This window comes from Rhinolophus sinicus, linkage group LG03 (genome assembly GCF_036562045.2).
Source record: "Rhinolophus sinicus isolate RSC01 linkage group LG03, ASM3656204v1, whole genome shotgun sequence".
Taxonomy (NCBI): domain Eukaryota; kingdom Metazoa; phylum Chordata; class Mammalia; order Chiroptera; family Rhinolophidae; genus Rhinolophus; species Rhinolophus sinicus.
Genome location: NC_133753.1, coordinates 184,946,621 through 184,972,963, shown reverse-complemented (window position 1 = coordinate 184,972,963; position 26,343 = coordinate 184,946,621). Strand labels below are relative to the sequence as shown.

At 35.2% G+C, this 26,343-nt stretch overlaps 1 protein-coding gene across 4 annotated transcripts in view; it reads right to left on the bottom strand.

Moving 5' to 3' along the window:
• The window catches only part of CDH12 (cadherin 12), an 877,868-nt gene that overhangs the window by 324,234 nt on the left and 527,291 nt on the right, over positions 1–26,343 (bottom strand). For 3 of the 4 annotated variants that reach the window (XM_074329051.1, XM_074329054.1, XM_074329052.1), the window contains exon 3: positions 19,794–19,940. The exons of the other annotated variant lie outside the window; for it this stretch is intronic. The gene's annotated coding sequence lies outside the window, so the exon portion shown is untranslated. The remainder of the gene's footprint in view (positions 1–19,793; positions 19,941–26,343) is intronic. 4 annotated transcript variants of the gene reach the window in all.

Sequence of the window (26,343 nt, the reverse complement as noted above, 5' to 3'; positions counted from 1 at the left end):
GCCATCTTGTACATGAAGCATACAATTTAGGAAAAAGTAACACTTCCTCTCTCAAAGTCAGTTTAAAATACATGTATGAGAGGAACGTTTTTTATAGATAAAACCTATTATCATTCACTGAAAATCCTGAAACAAATTTTAATAATGCCAGCTATTTGTCCACTCCTTTTTGTTTGATCTCAGAGTTTTACAGTCCATCTCTAAAAATGCAGTTAAATTTTGATGACTGTTTATAGATAAAAAAAATTAAAATCTATCTCTATATATTTTTTGGCAGTAGTATGAGAGACAGAGCAGTCATTCTGCGGACACTAGAGCATTTTATATAACTGCAAAAGACACTGTGAAGAACAAATTAATTCTTAAAAAGGCAGTTGATAGAAATTTGAACATTTGTCTTTTTAATTTAGAATAATATAGAAATAAAGGCATATTGGAAAAAAAGTATTTAATAATGCAAGAAGTATTAATGAAAAATATCCAACTGAGTATATTTCTAGAAGAAAATAATTTTAATGACAGTTTTAAGGATGCTGTTAAACACCAAGTTTCAGAGTTCCAGAATATTTTATTTAAAATACAAATTTATAAGACAAAATGGAATTTAGATTGGGAATTTCATAATAATTTTGAGTAAACTCATATACAAATTAAGCATTAGGATCTGATGTCAGTTTTCAGTTGTGAAATCAAGATTTATTTTTCTTTCTTTTTTTTTAATTGTCCCATTTTATAAATGACTGGTGTTGCCAATAAGTGCAGGTGGTTTGCGATGGATTATTCTTATGCAAACACTCACACAAACTCAGGTGAAGTCCCCTATGAGCAATAAAGCAGTGCCTGGCACCTTAGCAGATGGTGCTTAAGTTGCTGGCAGGTGATGAAGGTGGCAAAAAACACTCATCATCTCAAATCCCAGAGACATACACTTTCAACTCAGAAATGAAAATATCCCACTTATAAATCCCTCAGGTGAAAGAGACTGCAACAGCAAATCATTCTAAACCACACCTTTCTACTGTATCCCTGTCAAAAGAAAATAAAGAGATTCCCTTTGTTTAATAAGCAAGTGAAAGTTTTCCTTTCATGCCTCCCATAGCTCTTGGCATTCACCATAACAGTGGCCATTTAATCAAGGTTCCTTTTAAACTTGTGAATGTTAGCTGAATATCTCAAGAGGGCTGAGCCCCTTCACTTTGAAGTCCATTTTGACCCCAAATGCATTAACCTGGGCTGCCTACATTTCTTCCTGTGCTGTCACATACAATATACTCCACATAAAATAAAGAACATCGACCTTGAAAGAGAAAGAAAAAAGAAAAAAAAAAAAGAAGGTTAGCAATCCACGCCTGAATATAGGCTCTGTCAAAGTGATTTCTTATTCCATTTTACTGAAGCAGTGCCATGCTTTATCACTTCTGAGTTCATGTCTTACAGCTGAGGCAACTCACTTGAATGGTAAGTTGCTTAGCTAAAGTATACACATGCTGTTCATGTCATCAGTGTGATTTAAAGGGGGAAAGATATTCTGTGGGTGAAATGCAACTGAAATGGGGAGAGGAAGTGGAGACCAGAAACATTAAATCATGTATTACAAGGGTTCTGATACTTGCTGGCCATTTCCTGTTAATCAGGGGTATGCAGATGCCCTAAAGCTGAAAGGGCAGGATGCTTAGTGCTGAAGGCACTGACTCTATGTCATCCTGAATCCTTCATTCCAGTCAACATCAGAAATAGAAATAGGGAAAACAGGTCTGATCATCGCAGCTCAATTTGACAAACTGTCACCTACCTGCTCTATGACCTTGCCACATCATCTCACAACACATCTACAAAAGTCTCCTGCCTATTAGCATTTTAAAGGGCTTTGTGGCCATCATACTCTCATTGTGAAGCTAGGGATGTTTCATTACCTTCAATTAAAACTCTCTCAGAAGCAAGATTGGCAAGCATTTATTTATATATTTCTCTTAGAGGTGATGTGGGAGGCATGGATTTTGTCAAGTAGGCAAGGCACTGTTCTGTGCGGCATCAAGAGGCAATGCTGGTTTGGAATAATTCCCCTAATGTGAAGCTATCCCCATTAACACATAAACCATAATTGTGGAAAGCAATTTGCTCAGTAGCAGAGAACTAACAGGGCTTCTTATTGTGATTCAATAACAAGGGAACATGGAGATGCAATACTGAAAAAGCTCCCCTAACTCTTTTAATTTGGTGGAAATGTAATTTTCTTCTGTGAAACCAATGTGAAAAGTTGAAATCATTCTATTACACGCAGAAGCAAGAGGTATACACATTTCATGTAAATTAACATTCTCCAACTTCACTAAATGTAAACACTCTTTTCATTCGCACATTCCAAATGTGAATTAATAAAAACTTGAACCTGTGAGACACTCCCTACAAACAGTGAAAGTGAATCCACAGCTAGGTCAAAAGTTGACGTACTCAAAGTTCTATTCAGCTTTGTCGTAGTGTATACACCACTTCCCTTCCACTAATAATTGATTTAGTTCAACAAAGATTTTATGCCAACAAGAAAGGCTGATAAATATTAATAATAAATATATTGAAAATCAATAGCATTATTAATAGAATCCTTCCTATATAATATGGTCAAAATCAATAATAGCGTATAAATATATCAGATACTGAGATACTATATATTACATGCTACTAAAGTTAAAATCAGTAGTACCAATCAGGGATTCTATTATTTTATGATTTATACTTATAATAAGTAGATATTTCATCTGTACCATTCCATTTCTTTTAATAGACATAACATGTATCAAATAACTGTTAGAAGCCATAAATGACTGTAAATGCATTTATAAAAACATATTTATTCATTTAAAATGTATTGCCAGCTCATTTCTTTTTATGGCCATGTCCAGTGTAAACGACAAAGAATACAAATGACTTTTTTTTCCTGGTTTTAATGGTAGCACCCAGCAGTGAGAGAAGCAATGGCTTGCAATCCGCAGTGCACAGAGGGTTCAGAAGGCTTGCATAGCAGACAGGTGTAGTCTGCTGACCTCCCATCCCCACCCTCAGTGCGCTAAATCCTACCAGCTCCTGTATACTTTTCCGGCTTCTTCACTTCACAGCTGGTGCGTTGACACTTTCCATCCCTTCACCTCTTGGTAACAGATGCCTCTCACTTAGGCACAGATGCTGAGTATCCACCCATCTCTAACATTAGCCTTGTGTTCCGGGCTAATTGGGCCAGCAGAGCGATAATTAAGATTTGAATAATTAGATAACGGGTATGATTACTTTTGTAATTAATCCTCATATTGAGTCATCACGATCTGTCCTGGGTGATGACCACTGATCTATATTTAATTCAAACTGAGATCATCGGTTTTAAATGCAAAGAATTACTAAAAATATCCCTCACCTCTTCCTTGAATGAATGCATTTAAAATATATGTGTATATATGATGCTATGTATAGATATATAATTTTCGTTTTTCAAGTAGATTTTATAGTGATCTGTTGGATGACATGATAAATACTCATTTTAATTCATGCCATTTTTTTCTTTTTTTTTTTAGAATCCCAATTTGGCTGCTGCATTATCTTAGTGGTGCAAGACCACATTAAAAATAAGAGGTTGTTTTTGTTTTGTTTTTCTTTTTCTGCTTTCTCACAAAGTATATGGTGTAATAAAAACACATCCATAAAAACAAATTAGGAATGAACCCTCTCCTCTCACTTGCCTGCACACAGCTACAAATGTTGGAATTTCTTATGGGTTGGCAGTGAGTTCTTTCTCCTATCTCACTCCACATTCTGTCCACATCTGTGATTCCAAAAATGTTACATGGTAGAACTCTGATGCTAAAAAACACCTAAAACCATTAATCCAATGCAAACCTGCTAGCTCTCTCCTCTCTGCTGATCCTTCAAAGAAGCTGGTCCAACTTGATTTGTGTCTTTCTCAATGAAAGAACCTACTGGCTCTGAAAATCAGTCTTCATACTCATAACCATCACAGTCCAATCGTCATCAAATAATGGCGACTTTTCTCTTTAAGTATTTCCCAAATCTACGCATTGTCCTCCATCACCGCAATGTGAATGAATCCTGATATATTTCTGAAGTAACGTAATGGTTTTCCTCCCACATTTCTTCCTCATTTCCCACCTCCTACCCTAAAATAGTCACAGCTTCCTCTCATCTGACTGTGCACCACCATCTCTGTTTCGACCACCCTGGTTTCCTCAATCCTTTGAGTACACCGACATCCCACCTGCTATTGTATGGATTCTACCAGTAGCCTGGCACAGTCTCCCTTCCTCTCCATCTAGTTAACTGCCCATCCTCAGATGTCTGTTCAAACATCAATTCTTCCAAGGCTGCTTCTGTCTCTCTAAACCAAGCCAGACCCTTCCTTTCTGCACGTTCATGACACCATTCACATTTCTTTCAGAGCACTTTCCACATTTGTATCTAGATGTTTTGTGGTTATTTTAGCTGTAGTTACACTGGACCTGACCCAATTTCTCACACACAAAAGACACTCCGGTCAATGAGTCATAAGATGGCACTATACTCAAAAAAGGCCAAAATGTATAATTAGTAACAAAGGATGAGCGAGGTCTCACAAGTCATAACTCAAAGTTTATTTATAACTTGTACATACATATAAATAGTCCTTAAAGAGCATATTATATATATATATATATATATATATATATATATATATATATATATATATGTATATGTATATATGTTCACAATTTACAAAATTAGTATTCAAGTAGTACTAATATGTGACAGACACAGGACAGGATATCAAGGTTATATATAAACAAACTTAAAACATAGTCTGGGCCTGCATAAAGTTTAAAATCTATCAGGCAAGAAAAATCCGTAAAGAGAAAATTAGAAAGCAATATGGCAAATGTAATAAAATAGATCATCAATTAGGCTGATGGAGAGGGATCTGGGATAGCTGTATGCAGAAAGTGATGCTAGTTTTTAGTTTCAAAGACAGAATAGGAATTAGCCTGGAAAGGTATGGAAGAGGGGAAGGATGAGGAGCAGTGCAGGTACATTTCAAGCACACTGGACATCATGGACCAATGGCACAGAGGGCTAAAAATACCACCAGGGATGGGTGTGTGTCTGCAAGTGTGTGTGTGTGTGTGTGTGTGTGTGTGTGTGTGTGTGCGCGCGCACATACCTCACCTACTCATGTGACTGCAAATTATTCACAGGGACTAAAGAGTAATTCACAAGGAAAGGAATGGAGAGAGATAAAGGGGGATACAGAAGTTGAGGGTGTGTCCTCATATTCCATGCAGAAAGACTGGAACGCATTTTGTAAATAACAGCACTTGGGGGCTTTATGTGGAAAGTGGCAAGGTTAAATTTATGTTTTACATAGATCACAGCTGGAGAGACTAGGCATGGAGGAGAAGAGACTGGATGCCAGAATATTGAAGAAGAGGCTGAGTCCCGGCAAGAATGAGCGCCATCGTGTAAGAGAGAAATAGGAAATATGCAGATGGAGTTACACAGTTGAGGAATTTGGAGGCAAAAATGAGAACCGTGGCCCAGGGAGAAAGCGGAGGTGGGAAATCATAGTTTAGAAAGACACTCGGGTTTCAAACATGCATATTGGGAAAAACGGTAGGTTTAACAAATCTATTTTAGCTTATTTCACCCATAAATTAAAGTCCTGAAGATAAGTCTTTTGTTTGTTTTTGAATAATAAATATCCTTACCAATTTGCATGCATGTAAAATCTAATGTGAACTAAAGGTATTATAACTTCCCAAAATATGTCTTAATGTTTCTAGGAGAACACACATTCAGAATTCTAACTAAGAGCATAAAGAATGTAATGAGATAACTTGGTTGAACCAGATTCCGATGTAATATTTTCTGAAGCTATAAATGTTAGATGAGGGTAAAATTCCCATTTCCTTTATGCTTTCAGCAACATATACTTATTCCTTCTTTTTGCTGGTCACTTTGCTATGCATTGGGCATTACAGATGGAATCATGAGAAACCTGTGGGGTAGGGTCCCACTTTATGCTGAATATCAACAATGTTTCTTGTTGCAAATTGTTCTGTTATTATTAGAAATTAAAGCTGAGTTTTTTCAAGTTGCTGTTTCTTTGAGGTTTCTTTTTTCTTTTCTCTTCTTTCTTTTTTTTTATGTATACAACTTTGTTTAAGGTGCCAGATTTGTTAAGCTTGTTTTGGGGGAGATCCATACTTATATAATTGTTCACATAGCTGCTTTCCGGAAGCAAAGCTCCAGAAGGAGTGCTGAATGTTCCAATAGACTCCACTGCACACTTTCCCAGCAGAAGAGAATGAATGAAAACTTGGTTTGGTTCTGTTCAACCTACTGGATGAATGATAGCCTATACAAGGTGTCATTGAAAAATGAATGATATGGATTGAATTTATGTCAGACTATTTTCTTCTAATTTTTCTATTAAGAATAGCTTAGTGGGTGAGAGTAAAGAAGGGAAATGTTTTAAATTGAAGTAAGTGTACATTCTCACAACCAATACTTACAGGAGTTAGAATCTAGACATTAAAAAGTGGGTTCAATAATCAAAGCCTGAGATGGAGTGTGGAGTTATGCCTCTGACGCCTCATTGGAGGTGAGTCTTGGCCTCTGTGCAGGAAGATCTATTTTAATACAGTCCAACTAGGAAAAGAAAGCTGGGTCTGGGCAATGGTAGTGGGGGTTATCAGAAGAAAAATTCAGGGACCAGGCTCGTGGGCCTCAAAGTTGACACACTGCCTTGCACTTGACTTATGTCTTCTGTATCCTACTCCCTACTGTTGTTTCTTTACTTTATGAAAACACAACAAAACTTGTCACTTCGTCTACATGTGCTGCATGTCTCAGTGACATAGCCGAGCTCAAGCTGAAAGTAAAAAGCAATAAAGGGAAGGGCAGTGCTCTTTTTTGTGGCTGCATTTATGTGAACAGCGCAGACCAGGACAGGAGACAGTATTGTCCAGAGGAGGTGTCATCTCCCAAGAGATACCAGCAGTTGGGGTCTCGCCTGGCAGATGGCAGGAGGTCAGAGAGGAAAAGGGAGGAATCGGATTTCCAAGAGAATGAACGAGCACCTTGGGAGCTTCCACAAACAGCCAGGGGAGATTATGTGTGGCTCAGGGGCAGCAGTCAAGGCTGTGGGTCCCGAGCCATCATAAAGAGGGTACTTGATGAAAATAAGGCCTTATTTTATTACCCCAGGCCTCGACACTTGAGTTGTCCTAGGTCTTCAATAAAAGTTAATTTTCCATCTGGGTAAACAGTGGCTTTCCTAGCTTGAAATTAGTAGAGACCTTGCTGGGCAAGGTTGTAGCTGAGGTCAGGGACAAGGATTCCGATAACTGACACCAAGAGAGGCTGAGAGAATACAGGGGAATGCCAGCAAACTCTGGGGACCTGGGCCACCCAGTTAATATAATAACAGCATCCCTGGTGGCGATGCACTTGCTTCAAGCCAGGTACTTTGCTAAGCAAATTTATTATGGCATCTCATTATATAACAACCTCTGAGGTCATTGATATTACCTGCATTATACTCGAGAAGGAAACCAGGTGCTTAAAAAATAAAGAAAATCCTCTTTGAACCCAAGGTCCATAAGTTTAGTACCTATGCTTTCTTCTATGCAGTTTATTGTTTCAGTTCTTATGTTTAGGTCTTTGATCCATTTTGAGTTAATTTTGGTGTGTAGTCACAGATAGTAGTCTAGTTTCATCCTTTTGCACGTGGCTTTCCAATTTCCCCAGCACCATTTATTGAAGAGGCTTTCTTTTCTCCATTGTATGATAACAGTTTAGTGGTTGCAAGAGGACAAGGGGGGAGGGGGAATGGTAGAAAATGGTAAAGGAGGTCAAAGATATGGTGATGAAAGGAGAACTGACTCTGGGTGGGGAACACACATTGCAATACATAGATGACGTATTATAGAAATGTACACTTGAAACCTATATAATTTTACTAACCAATGTCACCCCAGTAAATTTAATAAAAATAAAAAGTTAAACAAAAATTGCCTAAAGTTACCAAAGTAGCAAGTGGTGGAGTCATATTGAAAATTCAACCCGTTGAACTACACAAGCCATCCTTCCACCTGTTACATCACCACTCCCTTGCAAGAGACTTGGCTGTCCTGGATGTGCTTTCTGGTGACATCACTGAGTGTGGGAAAAGCAAAGAGAAACAATTATGTTTTCTCTGAGAAATTGCTATTCACCAGGCACTATGATGGGTGCTTTCTCACACTTCATCTCATTTAATTCTCAAAAGAACCACTGAGGAAATATAAAAACATGAATTTTATGCTTTTTAAATGCAAAGAAGCAAAGGACCCTCTGACTCATATTATGTTGCTATCAAATTTGTTTTTTTGAAGAGAATTTCTCTTCCTTCATAATTCTCTGCAGAACGGAGGATGTTTTGGCAGTTTTCTTTTTGTATCCCCGCCCCCTGTATTTTCTTGTTACTGAATTTAGCTCAACACAAGGGACCAAAAGCCTGGGGATAAAATGCTCACTCTTTTTACTGAATGGTATTTATTTCTCTTTCACACACACACAGATACGTACACACACACACATATACACCACATATACACTCACACCCACAATCTGTCTCTCTCTCTCTCTCTCTCTCTCTCTCTCTCTCTCTCTCTGTCTCTCTCTCTCTCTCACACACACACACACAAACACACACATTTTCTCAATTTCAACCTATTGGTGATGACAAAACCAATATGCATTCATGTTGGTCACAGGATTTAACTCTACATGTCTAGATGGATATAAATAAGAACATGACAAGAACATGCTACATATCATTTTTCTGTATATATTACAGGAGTCCTGTTGAAATTGTGTTTATGCATATGTATACATGTATGTATGTATATGAATAAAAGTATATATATATATGCATACATACATATATATACATACATACATATATATATATATATATATATATATATATATATACATATACATATACATATAGCTAACTAGCTAGCTAGCTATCTTTCTATGTATCTATCACCTATCTACACTTTTAGAATTTCCTGTACTGGTATCTAGAATGCTCCATTTCAGTAAGCATTTTACATGCAAACCACATACATAGACAGAAACTGCTTACATTGAATTGACCTTACATACACATCTTTCAAAGCCTCCTTACTTGTTCCCATAAAATTGGGTATCAGCAAATCATGCAGATCATTCCTAGAATAATTCCTGAAGCATCCTCAGCCTAGGTTAGGCCTCTCTGTACCCTTTTCCTTGTTGCTCCTGTTTGCTCTACCTCAGTGTCACCTTCCCGTGATTTGGGACACACTGTAGTTCTTTGTCCAGTCTTCTGTCCCTTTGGTTATTTCATGCAATAGACCTTTCCTCTTTTCACCAAAACTCAGTGTTCAGAGTTAGGCAGTCCCAATTTCTCAATCCCTAGTCAATCAGATGAAAATAGATAACAATACTGATTAGTAAGAAACTGCTAGTTGCCTTTCTAACACAAGATACTTCAATATCCAAATTTAACGGGTGCCTATAATACTGGGAAACACAGATTTTGTTAGAGTTCCAGGGATATGCTGTGGAAGGGAAGTAGCTTTCAGCAACATGGCTCCTGTTTTATTTAGGCAGCTCTCCTGTTTTATTCTAAATTATTTTTTATTTTATTTATTTTTTTTAATGAAGAGCATGTATTGGTAAAGTGTCCTTATTGTAGAGTCCTTATCTAAAAAGCATGACGTTCTTATCACTTTTTCCTTAAATATAGTTGCATAATTAAAAGTTTGGGCAATTACTTCATTTCTGCTTCAACCTCTCCCTATATGATCTCCTCACACACAGAATCATTACATTTTTAAATTTATAAAATATCAAAGGAAGCATAGATTTTCTGATTTATACATTCGTATGATTCTTGCAGAAATTTCTTACACATTTTGGCATTTCTTTTTTTATTTATGGACAACCAGTTTGAAAACTATAAATGATTTTGCAAGGTACTCTTAACTTGCACATTGGTGGGAAAAACAAACAAACAAACAAAAAAACTCATGATTAAAACAACAAATAAGTATTATTTCCTTTAAAATAAAAATAAATCTCATTAAAAAAAACAGATTATTTATAATTACAACAAAGTTCTGAGCTAACCATGCATGACAGATTTTTAAAATTATTCAAAAATTATACCATGGATGTTCTGTATATCTTCATCTCTGTCTCGGTTTGTCTGTCTGCCTATCTATCATCTATCTAATTATCTATCTATCTATCTATCTATCTATCTATCTATCTATCTATCTATCAATCTATCTATCTATCATCTATGTATCTATCTATCCCCATGTGATCACCATCCACATCAAGTTACTCATTTCAGCACCTCAGAAACTTCCCAGTTGTACCTCTTCTCAGTCAGTCCCCTCCAAGGAAAACACTCATAATCTTGGCTAAGAGAATAATGCTGCACAATTTTTATTATTTTCATTGTACTTTCATTTTACATAGGTACTAATGACATTGAAATTATGCTTCAAATACGTCTTGCACATCGAACAAACATCTTCTATGAACATCATAAATAAATGATAGTTTTGTTATCTGACAATTTACCTAGAGGAAAATGCTAGAAACAGGCATTTCTGATATGTGTATATATATACGTATATATATATATATGTGTGTGTGTGTATGTGTATGTATATATATATATATATATATATATATATATATATATATACATGAATCATAACCAACATCAAACAGCATAATGCTTAACAAACTGTTCCTATATTTAAATTCCATATGGCAACCTGAATGCTAGGCTTCTTCCACTTGCCTGTGTTGTTATGCTCTTATCAGATTTAGGTAAGATGCCCCAGGACCTAAGGAAAGCCTACTTTTTATTACTACCTTACTTCAACAATCCTGCTATATCTGGTAAATAGTTTACACACAAAATGAAAGGGCTGATTTTTAAAGACATCTTTTACTTTCATCAGTAGTGTGGAATTTCCTCTTAGAATGCAAAACCCATGAAACATGGCCATACATGTAACACTACCAGAGTCAACACCCTTACCAACCTTTAGGATTTTCAAATGTTTACCGACCCTGAGAAGGTTTAATTTTTGTAAAGCAGGCAGATAGGAAAACAGAGCCTAATTTTTGTGTTTGGTATGGGTCAGAGGAGAGAGGGTGAATGGTCTTTCAATAGCCTCAAGCTGTGATACGTCTAAGAGGCGTCTAAGAGGCGATGTTGGAGAGATGCATGAACATGGATGCAGAATGTAAGGACGTAATAAAGAAGGAGGCAGAGCCTGGGCACAATCAATAAGTAAACCAGTTTTCTTGTGGAAGAAGCATGCTATTTTCCTTTCTGATTTGTTCATTTACTTGAGTCCCACGTTTTCAGAACCAACAGAATGCAAAGAATATTGGATTTACATGGTTCTAAGGTGTATGATACTTACGGGTACATAGTTCTGTTTAAAATGGGAAAAGTTTCCCCAGTCAAGTTCCTCCAAAGATGGAGTAAACTACTGTGGGAAGCAAAGCATTTTAACTTTGCTGCTTCTATTCAAATCAGAATCACCAAACTTCTTGATAGGAGGATAATATACAACAGACACACAAACCAAAGATAATAAAGAGTCTCTACGTCTTTAGGTGTGTGGCTAGTTAGTCACAAGGTGTAGATAATCCGAGTGTGAAAAAGCTGAACTCAGAAAGATCTAGAAGGCAGTGGGTGTGTGAAAGGGCTGGCAGCTTCATAAACTGGTATATTGGCCAAGACCAAGGGTAACATAACCATCATTACATGACCAATTTTACTTCTTTAAAAAGATCAGCGTGACAATTTCATTCCTTCACATAAAAAAGTTTTTGTGTTAACTATCTTCACTCACTGTTACTTCACTCTGTTGGATTCTTCTCCCCACGCCTGCAGACCAGAGCATAATTGGGTCTGCTCTTTTTTTTCTAAAATATTTTTAAAACAAAATAGCATAGCATTTAATAGAGAAAAAAAAAAAAAAATCCTGACGTCGAATTGTACTTTTGAGTAGATATAGAATTGTGGGATATTAAACCTGTTTACTCTTTTCTTTCTTTCTTTCTTTTTTTTTTTCTGGCAAGAGATCTTTCTCTAATCTCTCATTATATTCCTCCTTAGACACTAGTCACAGCATTTATCTTGGTATTATGCTTTTCTCTGCCTTTTGGGTGTTTGCCTTCCGGGGCACTGATAAAAAACATTGTATTTGGTGGATCTGCATTAAAAATCACTTCTTTGCCTGACAAGCTATTTAAAATGTCATTTGTGCTTTGTGAAGCCTTTTAGAAAAATCCAGAGACCTAGACTCAGATGACCCAAACTGTGTTTCTGCAAGGACTGCAATTTCCTTTTGAGTATTATGGTTCCAGGGAAGATTGCTTCTAAATATCTGAGAGAAATACTTTCCAGAATTCATGCTGTTGTTTACTCTATATTGATTTTTAGAGTATTTCAAGTTACACCATATGAAGGACAAGTAATAAAATACAGTTTAATTATGGTAATATTAAATAAAACAGTGTAATCATTCCTTAAATGTGAGAGATCAAAGAGTATCTACTTAGGATGCACTTTTTGATTGCTGATTCTTAAGAATAGATGATTTCTATTGTTTGTTTTGTCTACATTTTCTTCTAAAGATCAAAAAGCCTAAGAATAAGAATTAGTGCAGTCCCCTACACTAAATATCATCTATTTATGATACAAGAAGCGGTAACAGTGGTACTTTTAAAGTGAATGGACCTCTGAGTTAAAATATGAATGTTTATTGATCACAAATGAATCTGAAATGTCACCTAGTTATTACATAGAAAAGAGCTGATTGAAAACAGGTGACCTTTACCAACGTGTGTGAACAATTTTTACTGTTCATTAAAGGATAAGCTATCTACATAGTCCAAGAGGTGGATATGATATATGAAATGCATTATTTCAGTGGTTACGGGCATTGCAAATTTTTGAATTAATCTAATTATTACTGTAGTTTTGGGTTTTTGTTTTTTTTAAACATTTTATGAAAGTGACATTTTATGAAAAGCAAAATTCTAATCAGGATGGCAGGAATTTAACTGCCCAAGTAGAAGGAAAAGCTGATGGATAAAATATTGTTCTTGAATTCAGAGAAGTGCATTGTCTGTCCTGTTTTGTAAAAGATTTGTATATATTAGTGCCTGCTACTTGGAATACAGTAAGTAGTGAATGAAACAGGGATACAGCCTGCTATCAAAGAGTTTGCAATTTAGCATCCAGAAATGATGTAATGAGTTGTGTGATTGCAAACCTATAGGAAGAGCATTCAATTATACCGATATGGGTTGAAAACTATTTGGATAAATTGACACCTTGAGTTTTGTGGGTCAAGAGATCTGGCCATGCAAAAAGTCAACTTAATATGACAGACAGAAACAATGAATTTCAGTGATAAGGAACAAAAAGCTGTCTGGGAAATAGACTGCTAGATGTTATGCAAGGCTGGTAAGGATGCAGTGTCCAGGGGTTGCACAGAAATGGATATCACATGATAGGTTGAGTTATTTGCTACAAAAGAGGAAACACCGTAAGGGAGACTTTACACAGAACAATATAATCAAGTCTGTGTTTAAACAGGTCAGTCTTCTGACAGTAGGGACCATTATTTTGTGGAGAGGAGGCATATAATAAAGAGACAGAAGGTTTGTGAACTGTGGGGACACAAGGATGGAAATCCATGTGAGAGAGATATAGAAGGCAGAATTGAAAGGTCCAGATGTTGCCTGGTTGTGTAGGGTTTGAGGAGTCATAAGGCAAAGATGATAGCTGGATTAGTAACTTGACCCACTGGATAGGTTACAGTGTCATTTAGTGAGATAGTGAAGACAGAATGTACCATTTGGGTGGTCAAGATTGCATGATCCTTCTCTTCATTTCTCCATTCCTTCCTTCTATCTTTTATTCCTTCCTATAACGTATATATGATAGACACGGATCTAGGTACTGAAGCTTCAGCAGTGAATAAAATCAGGTTTTGATATTCACAGAACTTATGGTCCATTGGAGAACCCATTATTACTAGACAATAAGAATTGAATGTTAGATGAACAGAAAGGAGAGGAAGGGTGATATTTTATGTGGGATGGTGAGATAAATATTCTGTGAATAAATTACATCTCCTACTTTAAATTTAGTTATAATTAACAACAACATACTGCACAAAAGAAGCAGAGTTTCTGCCCAATAAAGTAGCACCTTGTATTCTATTTCTGAAATTAAAAGGTCAAAATGTTATCCTCCTAAGAATGTGAGTGACCTTAAATTTGAATGGTTCTCTTTGAATTTAATTATTTAGCAAGTGTAGAGACAAGAATGTGGGCTTGTCTGTTAGGACACGGTCAGGAAGTAGGAGAATGTGAACTCTTTCCCATGTCAATACTAGCCGATGTGGTCATACGCTGTCCGCCATTTTCCCTAAACTCTGAAGCTGAAATAAATTTGTTCACTTAATCATTCAATCAAGACCCTGAAAGTCACATAGTGATACACACTGGCCAAATTCATGCTCACTTAATGTCTTATTTTGTTCTAAGTCCTCAATCTGAACTACATATCCTTGGCACAGGTTTTTGGGGATGTCTTATACTCTCTCCCTTCAGCCGACCAATAACTCAGTTTCTCCTCTCATATACTTTTCTACTGTGTTTGGTTGTTTGTTTTTAACTTACATGCGTCTTAAATATGTGTATATATATATATATATATATATATATATATATATATATATACACACACGCACACACATGCATATATATGTATATATATAATATATATACATATATGTATATATTATATATATATATTATATATAATATATATATACATATATTTGAAGTGGTGAAAAATAAAATGCAAGATTCAGAATAGAACACCAACATATCTACCTTTCCCATTCTCACAGTGCTTTAATGGTATCCCATTGTTCCTGGGTTGAAATTCAAACTCCTCCCACTGCCAAATAAAAAGTTGCCCCTCTTATGCACACCATACTATCATTATGCTACACCAGACTAATGCAGTCCTGGAGGGTGTCAGGGACTCTCTTCTCATATCTCCGTGCACTTGCACCCAATATGACTTCTTTGAGTAGCTTATGATCCTACCTGTTATGTCTATCTAAACTCAAGCTATCCTTCAATTCATAGCTCAGGAAACTTCTGAAAAGTTTCCTGTGGTCCCACAGAGCTGAGTCAGGAGCTACTCTTTATGCATTAGAAACACCTACCAGATGCCTTCCATGACTGCACACCAGAGTCTACTGTAACTGTCCTTTCTCTTGCCTGGCCCCTCACTTTTAGGTAGAGTATATAACACATAGGAACTAGCGCTTGTCAACTTGCATCCCTAGCATGTAGCATATTACCTGATACTTAAGTAGCACACAATAATCTCTGAGTAAATTAAGTGGATGAATGTAAGTCTTTTAAGACATGTGCTTGAATCTTAAACAGTCTTAAGCAGTGTTTTTTGTTTGTTTGTTTGTTTGTTTGTTTTGTTGTTGTTTTGACTCAATGCACAGACCATATAATTAAATAATTAGTTTGGGATATTCACTCATTCTTTACTCAATAGATATTTTCTGAGAATCTCCCCTATGCCAGGCAGTACGCTAGGCACTGTGTTGCCACTGTGAATTAAATAATAATAATTAAAAAAGAAAACTGCCTTGATGGAGCTTACATTCTAATGTCTAATGGGATGGTGGGAGATAATACATAAATGTAAAAGCATATAGTTATTGTGATATTAAGCATTATGGAAGAAAAATGACCTGGCTCTGAACTTCCCATCACTCTTCGGCCATGGAGAGAGCTTCTTGAGAAATTCTATCTACCTTTGACCCAGTTTGAGCTGGGCTGTTCAGTCATGTCCTAGGGTAGGTCCTCGAATGTCCATCCACCTGTGGTTACATCAGGGCAGAAGGGGGGGTGGACAGAATGAGGGCTGCGTTTCTCATTGACCGACAGCATCGGCATCCCTGGGAGGCTGTTGGAAATGCAGAATATCAGGCCCCACTCCAGAACCACTGGACGAGGGTCTCACATAATGTGCATGCCCATTCGATGATGGAATTGCTGGTTGACAGCAGCAATCCTCAACCTCGTCTGCTTATTAGAATTAGCTGGGAGATTGTTTAAATCCTGGCAATCCAGCCACATACTTGTCTATTCTGTTTTCATCAGAATAACCTGTATGTCTCAAAACTGTCATCTGTGGGTCATTTCTCAGAACTACTAAATCAGTACTCCAGGTATGAGACCCAGGAATCGGCTGCTCTAAGACACAGAGCCATTGATTCCTGTATATGCCAAGAATGCACGGCTTGGTGGAGGAAAACAATGAATTCCATTGCAGAAAATACATTTCACTGTGCATATTGCTTGAATCAATATACAAAATTGGAATACTTTTGTGTAAATGTATATGTATATATGGACATATGCATGGTGATAATATATGTACTCGTATGTAGTCAGTAGAGCAAATAGTCTCTTGTACATGTAGACGTGGTTTTTTTTGTTTTTTTTTCTAGTCCACTTTCCAATATTCAATCCAACTGTCAATTTCTTTATCTTTTTCAATATTGTGGATATCTTTTGCCACAAACATGAATTATTAAGTTCCTTTTAACCTCATTTCAATATAAGTGGCATTGAATTTGTATCTACTTTTATTTGATTTTATCCTGAGAGTAGGTCAACTCCCCTTAGAAAGATGTACATATTACAGATACTAAATTTCAGTACTTATTATCCATACAGTAGAGCACTTTCTCTGTCAGCAGTAATCAGAATTAGCTTGTTGCAAAGACTTGAGCACTAACCTCTTTCAGAATCTAAAATGACAAAGTATATTCTTGTTTCCAACACTGGTGGCTATGGAATTTACAAACTCATTTATTTTGAGTCAGCCAAGAGTTAAACTAGTTTAAGGGTAATATAATTAAGTTGTACTATCTTAACAATCACCTTAAAATATTCATGAGTATCACATCAAATACTGGAAAAAGTTACCACATACAAGGTGATAAAGAAGTGTAAAGATGATGAGCTTTAAACACAGCCCGATCTGAGCGTGAATCATAGATCCATTGCCTATGGTAAGCCCTAAGCCCAGTTACACATCCTCTCCCAGGCTATATCCCTTCATTTGGAAAACTGGGGTAAATAACCTCTGTGTTATTATTTTGACTTGATTATACAATCATACATGTAAAGTTTAGACCCTTCCTGTCTGGGATTTAGGAGGCATGTTAGACACTGCCTTTCCCATTTTTATTTTCAGTTTTTTTAAATTGAAAATACCACATACTGAGGAAAAGTTTATAAATCTTACGGCAACTTTTATAAAATTTTCACAGATTTTTAAAATTTATTTATATTTTGAATCTGCCTACTCTAAGTGAGATTATCTTATGTTTTCTGATCTCACAGAAGGAATAAATTAACATCAAATGGATTTAAAAAAAGAAAAAAAAAAGGGATTCAATATAGAACCTAGAGGTAAGGTGTCACATAGGAATAATGTAAGTGAAAAATAAGGAAGTCTGATTGAGGAGGCAGGTGTTACCGAATATAAATAGCTCTTAATTTTCAATTGTATGCAAGATTTTCTCCATTCTCTTTTCAGTCTATATAATAAAAATTAAGACAATTACAGTGATAAACCCCTTAAAAATGTCAGATGTATCTTTCTGAATAAAAACTACACTTGTCTCCCTTTTTAAACAAATATTTCATTATACACTACACATATCCTTCAACGGTCAATACATCAAGTAACTACATTCAATAAAAGTTCATTGGGTAGAATATCACCATCAATTTTGAACTCAGCACAAAGAATAGTCCAAAATACAGAGGTGTTTTTAGTAATGGACACATAATGTGGTGCTATTTGGTTAATGTTGCCTCTTCCTGCATGTCAAAGTTGTTTAGAAAAAGACTTCAAAGACCCAGTGACAGTAATTGTAGTGGACACACCCTTCTCTCATGCATCTTTTAATCAGTTGAGAAACCATCCTTCAGAGAAAAGAAATAGAAGTCTCAGTGCAATAGAGGTAGACACATATCTTCAGGCTTTGACTAAAACCATGCACTCAACCAGCAAGTACGTGTTAGCATCTATGGATATCCTAAGAATCTATGGATATCCTAAAAGTAGTTTATTCCTTTGGGGTAAGCAATGACATCAAAATCATCCTACAAAGCTCCCCAGAAAACTTCAGAAAGATAGCCAATTAATATAAACCGTGTTCTAACATCTTGATGAAATGTCCCATCTCAGGATACTCATGGAAGGAAGGCGGAATCAACATTTTATGAAATATGAGTGCTCATTCTACAAACCACATTTAAGATACCTTCATAAATCTTTGCACAAAAGCAGCTAGATATTTATAAAGTGCTTTAGCATAACAGATTAGTTATTGAATTTCAATTTGTGTAAGTGTATATCTTAACATGATACATGTTTATATTTTAAAGGATGTTTGTTTCATTATTTGAAAGGCATTTTGAAGTATAAGCACTACATAATAACAAGGTAAGTGGGTGCTATTATTCACTCACATGCTAAGAGTGCTAGCCAATCGGTCATTTATAATCATAATGAGATAGTTATTTTATAATTCTTGATTACATAGAAATGTATCATAATGTGGGATAAAACCATCAGGCTAGATTTATATGTACAAAGCAGAAAATAAAAAGTTTAGATTTCTCGATTTAACTTTGGAAAAAAGTTGCTTCCATTCCTTGTAGATATTTTAAATAAACTTCAGAGAAAAATGGGCTTAGCAGAAATAATGTGGACTAATTTACTTAAATTACCTAGATAATCACCCTAAATGATATAAAATTCAAGCTTTACCTCACTTCATTCTAGTTGGGTAACAAAGTGCAACTTTGGACATAAAAGCCAAGATTTCAACAAACACATAAACTTAATATCTTTTTAAAGAATTCTCCAAGCATTTTGGAAAGAAGTGTACTTTCTTTTTCTTATTAATCCATGTCATAAAATAAATCCATCTCTCTTGTATAAGAACTATAAATCATACCAAAGGTATGTTAACTGTTTTTGGTTTATTGTTCTTAATAGCTACATCAGTAACCTTATCATTTAAATTTTAATTCCTAAATGGACACTATAAAAACATTCAAGGATTTAATCCTAAATCCTTAAACCCAGATTTAAGGATTTAAGAGGCAGCTCAGGAATGTTGTTAAATAGAAAGCTGCACAAAATTCCAACTCTCATTTGCAAATTTTCTTTCCATGTGACTTCACTTTGAAGCTTTGAGACTCAGAGATTATAAATATGCTATCACACCAACAAAACCCTGCAACCCACATCAAGTTATTTTAGCATTGGACAGCTCTCTAGATTATGAAAAGGGTAAAAGGAGAAATTAACTTTATTTTTTTCAAGAGACTCTTTTCTTTTCCCTTGATGGAAGTCAAATACTATTATTTCAAAAGAAACTTGTCTGAAACATCATTATCCAAACGTAGGTTTTCATTCTAGGACACTTGCTTATAAACTGAGCCTTTTCCTGAGAGAAGCAGTCACTTGCTGCAGTGCAGAATGGCAGTTTAGTCAGTTAGAACTTTCAATGCAGACATGCAGTGCGATGCAGTCGCCTGGATCAGGCAGCACTTACCTTCCCTGAAATATTCTCTGTGAACGAGGTGAGAAATCAGTCAAATAAACCCTGAACGGGGTGGGGAGATCGAAGTTTTCAATCAACACCCTCCAAGTGGCTTCATGCTGTGCTTCTTTTTCCTGTTTATGTTGAGCCCCTCACTGTCTAAGGACAAAAATAGAAAATAAATAAATAAATAAAATTAAAATAAAAAAAGGAAATAAAAACAAATATGCATATAAGCTGAAATCCTCGGAGGTTCCAGTGAGTAAATGAGGACTAAGCCCTGCTTCTTCACGGGAGATCCGCCGTGAGCGTGGTGCATTTGGTGGCTCCCTAACTGCTGTGATAGGCTCCTGTCAGGTCCCGGAGCTAGGGATAATCATTGACCTGATTAGCAGAGAACTCTCCCGGTGCACAGGCAACACTTACGGAGGGTCCGTGGGTCTCCTGGGAATTGGCAAAGGTACAAGGCCACTTGGGAATCTTGTCTTTTCCAGCCTAATGGATGAGCTACAACTATGACTATAATTTGCACGATTAGCCCCCGTGTTAAACCGTGAGAGACTCAAACAAATATGCTTTCTCCTGCTGTTTTGCAAGGTGCATTCGTGTTAGGTATCGGGTACAATAACATAATTAATAGACTGATAGAGCTGATTTGCAAGACAAGCCTAAACTGAAAAATGTTTAAAGCAATGAAGAGAGAGCTGTGCGTGTCTTTGTCCCAAGCCTGGTACATACTTCAACCTTTGTCTATGTAAAATGAATTTATAGGTTTATCAGAGTCTCTAGAGTGCAGCTCTCTGATTTATATATATAGAAAAGAAGAATTCATACTAAATTAGCATGTTTGGCAGTTTCTTACAAAGGACTCAAGCCAAGATATGGAGCATGCTGCATTGCTTGTGTTTTGCAAATATCATTTTAAATTATCATCACATTTACAAAAATGTTTGTATAATTCTATTAACTGGAATAACACAGGGGATTACATTACACCTTACTGAATTATCTCTTCTATTATCTATCAAGACATTGATTTTCTAAAACAAAAACAAGCAAGGATCTGAAAGAATAAAATTGTCAAACACTTTATATGTAGCTGTGTGCCATTAACAACCTGCTAAAACCCACCTACTGACCACCTGACCATCTTTCATTAAAAGTTATCACTTCCCCAAAGAGATAGGTAACATTCTCTCAAAAAGGTCACATAACTAAATGCTAAAGCCCCAATGGTTAATTTTTGACAGCTCTCATTTGTATAGGAGGGAAGTATTCAAATATCATAAAAAGAACACATGGACAAAGTCATTTGCCTGTCTTGAGGGTGAGACAAATCTCATTGCTAGAGAGAAAGCTAACAAGTGTCCTCTCACAAGGATACTATTTGATATATTCAGTATTTTTGTTTTTCCAAGGATGTCTTAGTTAGGACACATGACATTCCCGTGTGTGTGTGTGTGTGTGTGTGTGTGTGTGTGTGTGTGTGTGAGAGAGAGAGAGAGAGAGAGAGAGAGAGAGAGAGAGACTATATTTGCATTATAATATTTTAATATTTTAGTATTTACCTATACTGAGATAAACCCCATATTTCAATAAAGGGATGCATACAACATAATGGAGAATTTGTTTGCAATATATACTCCCAAGGAAATTTCATTAAAAAAATATTTAATTAAATATATAAGGTCTTTGATGGAACTTCGTGGACACAGTAAAAAGTCAGTGTAATGGATTTGCTGTGATGGGGCAGGCACTTGAACTTGAAACAGAGACCCACCCATGAAAATCCCAAGGAGGACTAAACCTTAGTCCCACACAGAGGAAGTCTCTTGCTCCCTCAGCTGGTGGAGGGTGAGAGCTGAGGTGAAGAAACCCAGTCAATACATCGCAGAAGGGGAGTACGCTGCTGTGGAGCAGGAAACTCGTTATCCAATTATAGACTGGCATTAGAGTGTTCTAGTAGAAAAGAGGCTGCTTCAATTGAAATTGATGCACATAAATAAATTGTAAATAAACAGTACAGGAAATGTAACTGCTAATTTCTTCTGCAATGATCCTGACTAGTTTTTAACACAGAGCTTGCAAGTGAAAACCTGATGCATTTCCAGGGTTCTAATGTTTAGTGGTCATGCAATTAAAGCAATCTGTCATTCTGAGGGTCTTAAATAGGGACCTCTTTTTAAAACATTTTAAAACCTTCAGACAATGTTTATTTTCTTCAAGCTTGTCCACTAGTGACTATCATCACAGACTAATACAAGCACACTTTAAGTTAAGCTAACTTTGGGCCATAGTGGATAGTTTCTACCTGGAAAACTCTTTGTACTGATGCTATTTCCAAATAACCAGTCTTGTTCTCATAGGATCGAAGGGTCTTTCACTCTACAGAAAGTATGTGTGACTCTGTTACAGTCTTTATTTTTTTTATTTTTTTAACCTATATTAAATAAATTGTTTAATGTGGAAGCACACTTATAAGTAACAAAGCGAAATGACACTACTTTATGTGGAGAGTAGAGAGTAGAGAAGTGATACTCATAGGCACTACATATTAAATGCTTGCTATACACCAAATGTTTTGTACGTACTTCAGCCATAGGTATAGTCCAGGAAATCCTTAAAACAATCCCATTAAGCAAGCATTATTATATTTTTAATTTTTTTATTAATTAATAGAAGACTGTGAGAAGTGAAGTAAATTTACCAATGCTACATAGCCAGTAGAGAGCAAATCCAGAATTCAAACTCAGGTCATCTAAACTGCAATATCTTGATGTTTAGAAATTCCCAGACATTAAAAACAACAACAAAAAAAAACCTGCTTTCAAAAGAATAGGAATATTGTCTCGTTTTTATGACTTGCAAAGCACATTTTTACGTTACCATCATTTTTATCTTTTAAAAATGTGCTTTGTTACTGTAAAATGGTATATTGTAACAGTTTAGCCAGAATAAATAGTTATGTATATTTGAGCAGAAACTAAAATTCAACAAAAATAAAGTTTAGCCTAAAAAATAAATTCAATCTAGAATTTCCAAATGATGTAATTTCATTAGCACAAATTGGTCAATGTCAAAAAGTTTTATCTCTTTTGCAATTCATTCTCCCTTTTCCTCAAAAATAGTAATTACTGTTTGTTTTTTAAACAGGAAAATGACCCCGCTCTAGTATATGGCTATCTCAAGAACATTTACTAAAAATACATTGGGCCAAAATGGTTATTATTTCCGATATCTCAGTTTCCAAGAGAAGTAAATCAATAGCAAAACTCAAGAGAATTGCTTAATAGAGAAAAAAAGAGAGAGAATGGACTCTGGAGCAGAAACAATAATTTCTAGTTTGTTCGTGTTTTATCTAGAAGTTTTTAAAACTCTACATGAATCCTAACATTTCATATGGTGAGTTAAAATGCTCAGACACATTCTTAATATTACATAGACACATTGCAACCATGCTTTTTCAAGGCTTCTAATAAAAATTCTGTCTAAAAATAAATGATGGCAACGCAAATTAAGTCAGCCCTTAAACTCTGCCAAGAAATTTCCCACCTATTATCTCACTTGGTTATTACAGGAATCTTGTGAAATAGGTTATGATAACTATTTTACTCATATTTAAGGATGTGAAATTAGGACTGAAAAGAGCAAGTGATTGTCCTTTGGTCTTGGATACTTAGTGGAAAACCTGATGTTCTCCTTTCCAGACAAGGCTTCTTTCTCCCCACCATGTCTAACAATTATGTTTGTCTGAGTCAAGATGTAATCAATAAAGAATCTAAATGGATATCTAAATGAAAGCCACTTTTTCTTCATTTACTTGGATTTGTTCTCAAAAACTAAAAATTATAATTGTGATGTAATAAAGGAAAAATTACTCAGAGCTGGCAGGAAGCTTGCAATTTATATATACAGGAATCTCTCAGATCTCATAGACTTTTCTTGATCTTGATTATGGTCATATGAAGATGATGGTTTAGCTGTTGATCTTATGATGCTTATATAAATCTCATCTTGTTTCTCCATTGACTTCAGATTTAAATAGTATCTCTCTGCATCTTTTTCGGTGGTGATTTAATTATCAAGAGAGATGAAATCCTACATTAGTGTTACTCTTTTACACACACACACACACACACACACACACTCAAGCAGCCTAGCAAAGTAATAGCCCATTGATCTTTCAGCAGCAGTATCGAGTTAACACTAACACAAAAATGTTTGCTGAATGCTAATAGATTTTCATATATTATGTATATTTCTACTTATGTGTAACTCATGGAGGTGAAATGACTGATGTTTTTAGCCTTTAAAGTAAACATTTTATGTCTTTGAGGCCAGTTTCATATATACTCATGAATTTGAGATATTATGGAATTTTAAACATAAAGAAAGCTAGACTGGGTATCTGAAAGCTTGGACTATAGTCAAAATTCTGGCACTAACTAGCTTTATAACCTTGAGCCACTTAAAAAGTTTCCAGTTAATTTCATTGGAAAATGTGAGAAAATTAGACAATATTATCTCTAAGATTTCAGTCATCTATAAAATTATGCTATCTATTTGACTAATAATTTGTGATATCCTCTCTACTTAGTTCAGAAAGAATCAGGAAGTTAAAAAAAAAAAAAAACAAGAAAAGGTTATATACTATTACTCTTTTTCTCTCTTTCTCTCCTCTCTCCGACCCTGTAATGCCCCTAAAAGTTTTATTTTACTCTATAAATGAAATTATTATAATAAAAATATATTGTTTACATAGTTCAAGTAATTTAAAAACCAGCTAGGAATGATTGATTTAAAAATCACACATGGAATAGATGAATAAAACTTCCAAGGTCAAAAATATTTTTTAATTGTTTTAAGTAACTATAATGCATTCCTTTAAAGGGGCATAGTTGTTACATTACATCTAGAATGGATCCCTAGTCTTTTTCTTTATTGTTCTGGTCAGTTAATTAAAATGATTGAGAATTAACTTAAAGTAGGGAGCATAATTGAAAAATGAATATATATTAATACATTTTGTATTTTTAAAGCTGCAATTTCACTTTAGTAGGCAGTTACTTTAAAATAACCAAAAAGTGCAGTGCATAATTAAAATAAAAGAATTGGCTTCAGTACACATAATTGCTTGGCAGTTTACTCCTTTCCTGTTAGCTCAGATTTATTCTATTTTGTATCTTTAGGTATGATTAGTAAGTTCAAGGAAAATTAAATAAATGATATATAAACTTTAAGAAAAATAAATTCAATTCATATTAAATTCATTTAAAGCTACTGAAACTTAGTAATGGCTAGAATTACAGTTATGAAATCCAAACCACACAGATTGTTTAGCAATGATTAAAATATATTACTAAACAAATATATCTAAAATACTACGTATTTAATGAGTAGTATTGTTTAGTAGAAAAACAGAGGGGCATGTAAATTTATTTTTGAGGACACATTTTTCCTCTTTTTGAGAGTCAGAATGAGGAGGTAAGGAAGAGTGAATGTAATGTTAGCAAATGTAGATCTGGAAATACTAATGCAAAAGTGAAATTGCAGCTTTAAAAATACAAAATATATTAATATATATTCATTTTTCAAGTATCAAATTAAGTCGCTGTTCCCTAAAAATTCCTACGATAAAAAAGTTCTAATTTAGATGGACCTATTAATTTGAAACTATATAACTGTATACGTAACTGTTTAAAGACACTTCTACCACCATATACCTATTAGCATAGTTAAAATTGAAAAGTCCCTCACAATACCAAGTGTTAGCAATGATACATAATATCTATAACTCTCATATACTGCTCATGGAAATATAAAATGGCGTGACAACTTTGAAAACACTTTGGTAGTTTCTTCAAAAGTTAAACACATACCTATTTTGTGATGCAGCTATCTGGCTCCAAGGTATTGACCCAAGAAGGATAAGTATATGTCCATTCAAAGACTTGTACACAAACCGCTGACTTTATTCATAATAATAATAATAAAAAAAAAAAAAAAAAGAAAAAAACGAAAAACACCTGGAAATGATCCAAATGTCCATCAACAGAGGAATGGATAAACTGTGGTACTTTCATTCAATTAAATACGATCAATCAATTAAAAATAACAAACTAGTAGTACGCATGCACACACACACACACACACAAAACAAACAAACAAACAAAAAACAAAAACAACAACGACAAAAAACAACTGAACCACAGGCCATTATTCTCAATCAAAAAAGCCAGAAACAAACAAGTAACTAGTATATAATTCTATTTAGGCAACGTTCAAAACTATGGAAACTAAACCATAGTGAGAGAAGACAGAAAAGTAGATGAAGGAGGATGGGAGTGGAACAAGGGATGTCAAAGGGGGCAAGAGAAACCTTTTGGAATGATAAACATGTTCAGTAACTTGATAATAGAGGTGGTTTCACAGGTATATGGTTTCATAGGTATATACATCTGTCAACATTTATCTAATTTATGCTTTAAATATGTGCAGCTTATTTTACATGTTAAACCTCAATAAAGGTGCAAAAATACACATCTTTCTCATCTCTTATTTA